General features: G+C 42.2%; 1 long non-coding RNA gene across 1 annotated transcript; it reads left to right on the top strand.

The window, feature by feature from the left end:
- The first annotated feature begins 695 nt into the window (after positions 1-695).
- Positions 696-8,666, top strand: LOC107966943 (uncharacterized). Its single transcript, XR_001707001.3, has 3 exons — positions 696-804; positions 6,724-6,890; positions 8,222-8,666. It is a non-coding gene; the product is annotated as an uncharacterized LOC107966943 (long non-coding RNA).
- Positions 8,667-11,790: the final 3,124 nt, after the last annotated feature.

Genomic DNA, 11,790 nt, shown 5'->3' with positions numbered 1-11,790 from the left:
GGTGCAAAATGAGGCTCTTCAAGTTCAGTTCCCAGTCTATAGTTTCTCTTGATTTGAAAACCTGTTAACAAAAAACACTATTTTTCTGTACCACCTGGCAAAACACACACAATTTAGACTGGTGGAACAGGCATAAGATAATGAATACAGACGTTCTCGTTCAAAGTTGGGGAAACCAGAGACACACAGCAGTCATGGATCATGGCTGTTCTGAAATCCAGCTGGGACATACCAGTCTCTTCTTTAAGGCTTATTTCTGCCCTTTGGGAGTGATTTTCTAGAGAGCTCTGGGCTCTGCCCTCTGAGTCATCCTTTTTCACTAAGGCAGCCCCTGTCTGCAGCTGAGTAGTTTCTCCACCTGCCTCCTGGGAGAGTTGGGGAGATTTCAAAGACCTCTTTTCATTTTGTACTGTCTCTTTCCCATTCCGTTCAATCTGTTACAGTTCCTTTAAGAACTTTGTGGGCCTCTTATGATCAATTTAAAATCTACTCCTTTAGACAGAAGCTACACCCACAAATCTTTTCAAGATAAACCCTCTCTTCCTCTTCCCTGGGCTCCCTATGAGGTCACTATGGGACAAAACCATTAAGATTCTTAGGGTCTGTGAGGCACATTCTTAGGATTCTTAGATTTTTGTCTATTTGAAAGTGTCTATGAGGCATCATCTTAAACCATTCTGAGGTTTTACCAAAGAAAAGGGTAGGGGCCGGGCGCGGTGGCTCGCGCATGTAATCCCAGCACTTTGGGAGGCTGAGGCGGGCAGATCTCGAGGTCAGGAGATCGAGACCATCCTGGCTAACACGGTAAAACCCTGTCTCTACTAAAAATACAAAAAAAAAAATTAGCCGGGCATGGTGGTGGGCGCCTGTAGTCCCAGCTACTCAGGAGGCTGAGGCAGGAGAATGGCTTGAACCTGGGAGGCGGAGCTTGCTTGCAGTGAGCGAGATCGCACCACTGCACTCCAGCCTGGGCGACAGAGTGAGACTCTGTCTCAAAAAAAAAAAAAAGAAAAAAGAAAAAAGAAAAAGGTAGGGAGGCCAGGGTTACAGTCACATCCCTGCCTTCATCTCTACCTTGAGACCACTTTTTCCTGACAGTGCCCTTGATTTAATTTTTCCCCTGAGGCTCTTTGTTAGTATGAGAATATTTTAATGGGTAAATGACTGTCCAGAGATCTTTATGTTTGCTCCAAATTCCATTCAAAAAGTCAAACAGGGCCAGGCATGGTGGTTCATGCCTGCAATCCCAACACTTTGGGAGGCTGAGGCGGGTGGATCACCTGAGGTCAGGAGCTCGAGACCAGCCTGACCAACATGGTGAAACCCCATCTCTACTAAAAATACAAAAAAAAAAAAAAAAAAAAAAAAAAGCTAGGCATGGTGCTGCACACCAGTAATCCCAGCTACTGGGAGGCTGAAGCAGGAGAATCTCTTGAACCTGGGAGGTGGAGGTTGCAGTGAGCCGAGATTGTACCACTGCACTCCAGCCTGGGAGACCAGAGACTCTGTCTCAAAAATAATAATAATAATAATAATCAAACAATATATTCTTTAATGTGTGTTTCTTTACTCACATTTGATCAGGGGCATAATGGAGATGCCAAGTGGCCCTTTCAGCACCATGCCTTATTCTACACTGTGTATGACATTTTCAGTTATATCATTCATTCCATTAAACATATTCTTGATTTCCCTGTAGGTCACAGTATTAACCAATGTCCCACCACTACAAAACAGAATTCGCCTTTTCTCTAGCTTCTGACAACACTGCCCTCATTTCTCTTCAAGCCCTCACAGCAGCCTCCTAAATACTGCTTTCTGTGTCCACCTACTATCCTGTCCCAAAGCCAGAGCTATTTGTTTTAGGTTTTGCAATGGTGACACTCCAATTCCAGGTATCATATTAAGTTATAATTATTGTTGCATAACAAACCACCTTAAAACTTACTGGTGTCAAACAACACTAATTTTTTATGCCTGTGGATACTGTGGGTCAGGAATGGGGAAATGGCACAGTAGGGCTGGATTTTCTCTGCTCCAGTGTCTGAGCCCTTAGCTGGGATGACTCACATGACTCAGGAAGCTGAAGGCTAGAACAGCTGGTTTGGAGAATCCAATTCCAAGAGAGCTTTCTCACTCAAATGATTGGCTGTCGGTCTGGAATAATGGAAGGCAGACTTGACTGGGACTGTCTACCAGAAAACCCACTTGTGACATCTCCAGCATGACAGTCTCAAGGATGCTGGACCTTTTCCATGGCAGTTCAAAACTTCAAGAACAAGTATTCCCAGCAATTAAAGCCCGTTATGACCTAGCCTCAGAAGTCCCACAGCTTCACTTCCAGTGTATTCTATTGTCTAAGCAGACATGCCCATATTTGAGAAGGGACACAGACTCTCAATCAGAAAGGTGTCACAAGATTTGCAACCATGTTTTAAAACTTCTAATAGCATTTATTGCCAAATGTGCAGTCAGCAACAAAGATGAAGAAGTTGGAATGAAAAGACTCCTTGAATAGTTTCTGAAAAGTTTATTACCCACCTGAAGAGATATGGGACCAAATCCAAGGAATCTAATGGGCATAAATAAATCTTTCTCCCACAGAGGCAGAAACCAAAAGAAGTCTTAACTATAGTAACCAAAACAACATGGTATCAGTACAAAAAAATAGACACATAGCTAAGTGAAACAGAATAGAGAATCCAGAAATAAATACACATATCTACAACTAATTGATATTCAATAAAGTCAACAGACAATGGGGAAAGGACTTTCTATTCAATAAATGGTACTGGGAAAACTGGCTAGCCATATGCAGAAGAATGAAATTGGACTCCTATCTATCACCACATATAAAAATTAACTCAAGATGGAGTACAGACTTAAATGTAAGACCCAAAACTATAAAAATCATAGAGGAAAACCTAAGACAAACTTTTCTGGACATTGATCTGGGCAAGGAATTTATGACTAAGACCTTAAAAGCAAATACAGTAAAAATGAAAATCAACAAATGGGTCTTAATTAAACTAAAGAGCTTCTGCACAGGAAAAGAAACAATCAACAGAGTAAACAGACAACCTAAAGAATGGGAGGAAATATTTGTAAACTATGCATCTAACAAAGTACTAATATCCAAAGTCTATAAGGAAATTAAATCAACAAGGAAAAAAATAATCCACTAAAAGGTGGGAAAAGGACACGAATAGACACTTCTCAAAAGAAACCATACACACAGCCAATAAGCTTATTAAAAAATGCTCAACATTGCTAATCATAAGAGAAATGCAAATTAAAATCACAGTGAGATGCCATCTAAAATAAGTCAGAATGGCTTTATTAAAAAGTCAAAAAATAACAGATGTTGGCAAGGATGTGGAGAAAAGGGAACAGGGAACGCTTATACACTGTTGGCAGCAATGTAAATTAGTTCAACCCCTAAGGAAACAGTTTGGAGACTTCTCAAAGAACTAAAATTAGAACTACCATTAATCCCACTACTAGGGAATCAGGAATCCCACTACTAGGTATCTACCCAAAGGAAAAAAAACCATTTTATCAAAAGACACCTGCACTCATATGTTCATCACAGCACTATTTGCACTAGCAAAGTCATGTAATCAACCCAAATGTTTATTAGTGGTTGATTGGATAAAGAAAATGTGATTATATATCACATTATATGTATAAATACTGTACCACTTTATATATATATACACCGTAAAATACTATGCAACCATAAAAATAATGAAATCATGTCATTTGCAGCAACATGGATGGAGCTGGAGGCCGTTATTCTAACTGAAATAACTCAGAGACAGAAAATCAAACACTATATATTCTCAATTGTAAGTGAAAGCTAAACAACTGGTACACATGGACATAAAGATAGACATAAAGATGGAAATAATAGATACTTGGAACTTCAAAAGAGGGAAGAATGGGACGGGAATGAGGGTTGAAAAACTATTTATCAGGTACAGTGTTCACTATTTGGATAATGGGTTCACTAGAAGCCCAAACCTCATCATTACACAAAATATCCATGTAACAAACCTGCACATGTACGCCCTGAATCTGAAATAAAATTCAAAAAGAAAACTCAAGAGAAAAAAATCACGGAAAGACAGTTTCCAAAAACATAAGACTGCATTTAATCAAAAGATGTACCACCCACAATGAGAGGGAGGGGAGGGTCAGGGAGAAAGGGAGGAAAGGAGGGAGGGAAGGAAGGAGGAAGAGAGAGTCATGTAAGTATGCAAGTGTCATGAATCTTCAGCTTTAAAGAGAAAAACATCACAAAAATAGTCTGGGTGTGTGTTTGTGTGTATAGTTCTATGCAAGGAAGGTTTCATCCTATAATCCTAGAGGAAAAAAAAAAAACTTTGCTAAGACTTAAGTGATTAACTGAGAGAAATAAGAATTTTCATATGAGAAGGGGTGATGGAGACGGATTGGGGATCCTCTCAGGAGCCTGACACCTGCATTACTGTGCTGCACTGGGAGTCAGGGACCTAAGTCTTAATCAAGGCGGCACGCTGACACAGATGAGAACACTGGAGCCCAGAAAGAAGAAGTAAATTGCCAGAGATGATCCCAAGAATCAGAGTTTCTCAAACTAAGGACCCATGGGGCACCAATATTCCATGAGTACATAGTGGTATTCCTCTACTAAAACCAAATGACAGTCTTCCAGGTTATGTAAGATTAAGTTAATGTATGGTCTTTTCTCAATTAATGATATTTTTCCCATTAAATTTCTTAAGCCATGGGTACCTTTTACGACTTTAAGATACCTGACTTACCAGGCTTAATATATCACAAAATGGTGTATTTCATGGTGTTCCAAAGAATACAATAAATTCAGAGACTTCACTGCTGGACCAAGTTTAAGAATAATCTCAGCACTGATATTGTATGTTTGGGAGTAAGATGTGTTCTCATTCTTTATTATTCCTGAAGTGTGACCTGGCACGACATCTCACAAACTGGCACTGGTAAGGGAACAATCAGTGGAAAATGTACTGGATGTGAAGGCAGGGGACTGGCCAGGATGACTTCTCAGGGAGCATTTAAGATATTTTACTTAGAAAAAAATATATCAGAATGATCTATGCGAAGAAATTAATAGTATATGTTCTGGATGGGGGAATTTCAGAGATTTTTTTTCTCCCTTTTGGCTTACCTGTGTTTCCTCATTTTTCTGCAATGAATATGTATTTCTTGTTGTTCACAGGTAGAGAAAAATAACCTGTTCAATAGGTCTTCCCTCAGCCGCTTTTTAAAAGTTTTCGTAGCCCTGAGGGAATGGTAGTAGGACACACATGAGCAGTAATTGTAGGCAGGTCACCGTGGGTTAACATGAAGAGCCCAGGCTCTCAGGCAGAGTCTGTGGTCTGCTCAGAAGAAAAAGCTCTCCAGACACAGCCTGGATGGGTCTTTTGTGTTTTCAGACCCCTATGTCCTCTGAGCACAGGTGTGCCTTTGTGACAAGGCCCATATACTATTAATATCTTGCTCAGGCTTTATTGGAATAACCCCTCAATATCGCTGGGATTTTAATGTGCTGGAGAAGCAGAACTAGAGATAGATCAAGCACTAGTCCACTCCCTGCCCTCCATATCTTCAGCTAAAATAGCTGTGCTGTCTTTGCAGACCCAGAAGCCGGCTCTCTGCTAGCTGGCTTTACCTTCACATGATGATTATTGTCAATATGTTGCTTTTTGACCCAAAATATGAAAATTATTTCTACTCTGATCAAAAATCTTCAAATTTCCTCATACTAATATGATTGATTCATGGCTGTTACAAAGATCTGGCCCACCCAAGGTATCAGTATACATGTGGTCTTTGTTGGTATGGTTCCTGACACAGAAGTACACGATATAACACATTTCAAGTCCTAAGACTTGAGTTTGAATTCTGACTCTGTTATTTACTGGCTGCTGGTTCTTTGGTAAATCAATAAACTACTCAGCTTCCTCCTCTGTAAAATAGGAATTACAACACCCTCTACTTCACAGGTAAATGGAGTACTATGAACTCATTGACCGAGGACCAAGAAAATCTTAAATGTTCCCTGAGGGGCATTTTAAATCCCTCATAAGCCCCAAACACCTTCAGTTCATAAGGCCCAAACACCTACCCCAACATGGCATCAAACATATTAAATCATAGCTACATCCCATAATAGATACAAATATACATGTGAATATAAATAAGTATTCACTGTAAAAATATCTTGAAGTACAACTTTATAACTTTGTCTTTGAAATCTGGATACAATTGATTATGGTTTTCTAATGATTATCATACATATTCAGAAACTCCTGGGAAGTGCAAAAAAAATCTAGCCTACCAATTATTTTCAAATGTAATGAAATCTTTATGAATACTACATTTAATAATGGATAGAGCTGGCATGTTATGTTTGGTAGACGGTTTTGATTTTGCAGTTGTCTATTCCTAGTTTGGAGCCAACACAATTTTTCAGGTCTCAAATATTTCTGTCAGCCTCAGAAAAGCTTGTAGGCCCCAGATACTCTGCCTAGAATGCCTAGGTTACTAGGTGCCCCAAGAGTGCCCTTAGAGATGTGTAGAGCAGTGCCTACCAGGGATGCTGATTAAAATGCAGATTCTCAGGCTTCATCCTACACCTCGTGAACTAGAATTTTTGGTGGTGCTTCTCAGGAATCTATGTGTTGTTTTTTTTTTTTCTACAAGCTCCCCAGAGGATTGCTTGCATTTCAGCATTTGGGAATCCATGATCTAGGGCCCCTGGACAGGGAAAGTAGGAATGGCTGGAAGAAGCCGATGGGAACCTCGATTGCCAGTCTCCCCCCATATAACAGCCCTTCTGCGGGCACTCAGAGAGCAGAGCAACCTGCAAGGTAAGGGAAAAGGGAGTCGTACATGTGCCTTGATTGAAACAATTTCATTTTGATAGAAATAGCATAAGTGATTTGCACCACGCTGCATTCAGCTCCCAGATGTTGAGTCAAGTTCCTTTTTTCAACCGCGGATGAATAATTTATAATTCCATTGTGTTAAATTCACAATAATAAGCCTGTCTGTTGAAGCAGTGCTGAAGTCCACGCTTTGAGGACATACTCATAAATCCTTAAGCACTTTTCTTACTAGTTGAAAAAAATTTATGAAGTGGCTTCTGGGAAAGACTGAGCTGGAGTTCTGCAAAAGTGTGATCTGAAGAGCACTTGCAACAGAATTACCTGGTACTTGTTAAAATGCAGATTCCTAGGCACTACCTCCAACCTAATAAACCAAAATGTTACCAGGTGGGATCCGGGAAACTGCAATTTTAATAAAAGCCCCAGGTGACTCTTGTGCACCTAGGTTTGAAAACTGCTGCTTCCACATCAACAGCTTCACCTTCTGGGCCTGGATTTGAGCTGACACCCCGGAGGCTGATTTCCCCACAAGAAGTTATCTCTGTTTTCTAGGTAAAAGTGTGACCTCCACCAAGAGGTCAAACCTATTCCCAGGGCTAAGCATAATTGCAAGAGAAATGGCCATCTTTGCTCCCTTTCCCCCAAAATTCTCAAGGTATAGAAACTGCCAACTAATTCCCCAAAGACTGGAAAAACACACAAATGTCCTCTGCAGCTTCCCACCCTGTTCCCAGGGGACATTTCCCAGGTCTTTCCAAAGACAGAGGCCACCTTGTGAAGTATCTGGTATATTCAGATGCTGCCCAAGAAGGGGAGGAAAGCGTTGTCCCTCTGCCCTCTTCTTTCTGACCCATTGGTTTGCCTTAGACAGCCTACATTGTGGTTCCCAATTGAATCAGGCTCACCTCATTTGTCTGTGTCACCTGGAAATAAGTGAAGCAATTTTCACCTCATTGGTCAAAATAATGACTCCTCCAGCATTACTGGCCACAAAACCACCCCAAGCAAGGGCTTATGCCCTCCCAAGAGGGGACTTAATGGACCCAGAGAAGTGATTTATTTTTAAAGGTTAGTTGCCATGTTTACAGAGTTGGTATCATGGGAGCAAAAGCAATTGGTTCTTGCAGGAAGTGTTTTACTGCATAATCCAGACAATATTCTTTGGGCCTGTCTGCATTGCCTTTGCCCCTTAGGGCTACATCTTTTAGTGCAGGGATGTAGATGGGGCAAGAGGGGCTAGAAAGTGGAGAGAGAAGAGCCAACTCGATTCAACACTGTCATCAGCAACAATAATGAAATCTGTCTATCTACAGATCACTTGCTGGAGCTGAATTATGATTAAGAGAGAGAGAATGGCACTTCTTTTTAAGAAATTCCTCCTTAGGAACTTCTTAAAGTAAAAGGAAATCAAAGAGCTCTTTGGAATGGGACTGCCTCTTCACAGACCTGCTTGCAAATACAGAGCTGAGCACTCCACCCTGCAGCCAGGGAAACTGCCGGTGACACTCAGTCGGCAAGTCAGTGAGAAACAGCCAAGTCCCCTCCCAAGCACAAGGCCGGACTGGCAGACTACAGAGATGCGTAGGAGGCCGGACAGGAAGATTCTTCACCTCTACCAAAAAAAAAAGAAATGGTCACTCCTAGTTTTCTTGAAAGAAGCTACCCTTCTCCTGACTATAATTTAGTTTCTTGCTTTAGAGACACGAATATGGATATTCTTCTATTATAAAATATAATAATAATAATAGTGTCAATGTAGAGGTAAAGAGTCATGAGCCTGTGCCTCAGTGTTGAGGAAGGGGGTGAGTTGGGGCCCGGGGCAAGCAGCAGAAGTGCCTGGGAAAGGAGAACTGCTCCTCCCAGGCTCCAGGTGACTCCTGGCACACATAAACGAGGAATGGGTTTTGCCAGATCTTCCCAATTTGCAAAAGAAGCTAAGTATTCAGATTTGCAAGTGAACACTCCCAACATTTAATTATTAGATCTATCTTCACTTTTAAACACTATCAATAAAATTGGTGCAACTTCTGCTCTAAAACTGGGGGCAAAAATAGGAGTCCCAGGAGCTCCCCAGACCTCAGGAACTGAAGGAATAAAGGGACTGTCACGTCCAGCTCTCTCAGGATTTACCAATGGACTGAGGGCTCTGTGCTTTGAGGTGCTAAGGCTGGTGTTAGGTTTGAGCCATCTAACGACATGAGAGATTAGTGCTCAAACAGTTAATGTAGGCAAAACACCCAGCCTCCTACATCAGATCCCATAAGTGGGACTTCCCGAGCCCCTTTTTTCTCCAGCCAGATGAGCTATATATAATACCCAGAATAATGGCCAAAGAGTCTTTCCTTCCTTCTTCCTTCTCTTAGTGAAATCCTCATCAATCTTTATGACCCAGTTCAAATGTCACCTCATCTGAGATGCCCTGCTCCATGCGTTCAGTTGCAGCTAATCTCTCCCATTCTCCTTCCTTCGTGTCCCATAACAGTCCAGATAGATTTAGCAACTACAGAGCAAGGTGACAGATGCTACAACCTATTGGGAAGCTCATGATGAATGAGGTAGGAGGTTGGGATGGGGATCTTTTTTCCTGAGAACATTATTATCATGGGTCTGGTGTTTTACAATCGTCTCATTTTTATTTCATAGGCTTTGAGGTGGGGAGGCTTTGTTCTTCCCATTTTACAGAGAGGAAAGTGAGGCTCAGGGAGCTTAAGTAACCTGTCCAAGATCATGCAATTAGAATGAGGCACAGCTGAACTTGAATTCAGGCCTGGCTTACCCAGAGCCTAGTGTTTGGGTGTGTGTTTCTACACCCCAGGGCCTAGTCCAGGGCCATAAGAATTTCTGATTGAAAAAACTAAAAATAAAATAAAATAAGATCTATTCTAGATGACTTATTTAGAACATAAAATATAAAGTTCTACAGAGGTTTAAATGTGTGGGTGCCCTACAATGGAACTCTAGATAAACACACACAGAGAATGACATTAAACAACCTCCATGATATTTTCATAATTAGGAAAAGGAAGGTATCAAAAAGTGGGTAGAGTGTGCTGCCCTCTGTGTTCAGATCTGTAGATTTAAGCTTGGGTTACCCCCAAAGCAGACCCCCAGGCAAGGATTTGAGAGTAAGTGGGTTAGTAGGTTGTTTGGAAGGAAATTCCAGGAAGCTCCATTAAAGGAGGGGGAAGTGGGCCAGGGAAGAGAATCTAGCTAACACAGGGGCCTTTCATGAGCAGATTTTCATGTGAGCACCTGAGACTCAGCCCTCTGGAGATAGTGTGAACACATCTCGGGGCCATGTGAAGATGTGAGCTTCTTTTTAAGAACAGAAGAGGGAAACAGGGAGGAGGTAGAAATACAGGGATAGAGAAGGAAATCTTCTACCTACCTAGTCATATGAACTCCAGAAACTATTCCTAATAAAAATTAATTTTAGGACATCTATGACCCAAGCTAGCTGGCTGTAGTTACTTGTGAAAGAGAACCCCCACCACTGCCATGCCACATCAGACACAAATACTTGTCTATCTTGTTGAAGAAAAGCTGGGTTTTTGGTTTTTGTTTTTTGTTTTTTTGGTTTTTTTGAGATGGAGTTTCACTCTTGTTGCCCAGGCTGGAGTGCAATGGTGTGATCTCGGCTCACTGCAACCTCCGCCTCTCGGGTTCAAGCAATTCTCCTGCCTCATCCTCCTGAGTAGCTGGGATTACAGGGTGCGTGTGCCACCACGCCCAGCTAATTTTGTACTTTTAGTAGGGACAGGGTTTCTCCATGTTGGTCAAGCTGGTCTCAAACTCCCAACCTCAGGTGAACCACCCACCTCTGCCTCCCAAAGTTGGTGTCTGTTTTTAAGTCCCTAGAGCAGTTGGCTGCTCAGTCTTTCATGCCATTATCAGCTCTGAGGTCTCAGGCCCGAAGATTCCAGTGGCCATCCATAGGGTCAAAAGGCAAAAGGAACCACTGGCAATAGTTAAGTTTCATTCAAGCAGCTTAGGTAATAATATCCTTCCTGGCCTCCTTTCTCAGTGACTCAAAAGAGCCTGCTTAAAAAGCAACACTGGGCCGGGCGTGGTGGCTCAAGCCTGTAATCCCAGCACTTTGGGAGGCTGAGGTGGGCAGATCACGAGGTCAGGAGATTGAGACCATCCTGGCTAACACAGTGAAACCCTGTCTCTACTAAAAATACAAAAAATTAGCCGGGCGTGGTGGCGGGCGCCTGTAGTCCCAGCTGCTGGGGAGACTGAGGCAGGAGAATGGTGTGAACCCGAGAGGCAGAGCTTGCAGTGAGCCGAGATCGCACCACTGCAGTCCAGCCTGGGCGACAGAGCGAGACTCCATCTCAAAAAAAAAAAAAAAAAAAAAAGCAACAACGTCGGCCGGGCACGGTGGCTCAGGCCTGTAATCCCAGCACTTTGGGAGGCCGAGGTGGGTGGATCACGAGGTCAGGTGTTTGAGACCAGCCTGGCCAACATAGTAGAACCCCGTCTCTACTAAAAATACAAAAAAATTAGCTGGCCATGGTGGTGGGTGCCTGTAATCCCAGCTACTTGGGAGGCTGAGGCAGGAGAACTGCTTGAAGCCGGGAGGTGGAGGTTGCAGTGAGCCAAGATCGCGCCACTGCACTCCAGCCCAGGCAACAGTGCAAGATTCCATCTCAAAAAAAAAAAAAAAAAAAAAAAAAAAAAAAAAAAAGCAGCAGCAGCAACATCAAGCCAGTAAAATGCTGAAGATAACTTTGCCTAAATTGTGTTTTTGCTTTTTTTGTTTCAAGGAATATCTGTAGTAATGCAGTATTATGTCATTGCTCATCTCATTCCCCTGCCTCTCTCACATGGCTAAATAGTGGTTTCCATTCCATTACCTTTACAGACTGCTTGCTTTCTT

The sequence above is a fragment of the Pan troglodytes genome, chromosome 8, assembly GCF_028858775.2.
Source record: "Pan troglodytes isolate AG18354 chromosome 8, NHGRI_mPanTro3-v2.0_pri, whole genome shotgun sequence".
Lineage (NCBI taxonomy): Eukaryota > Metazoa > Chordata > Mammalia > Primates > Hominidae > Pan > Pan troglodytes.
The sequence above is the reverse complement of the archived record's forward strand: the minus strand, read 5'-3'. Positions and strand labels throughout refer to the sequence as shown.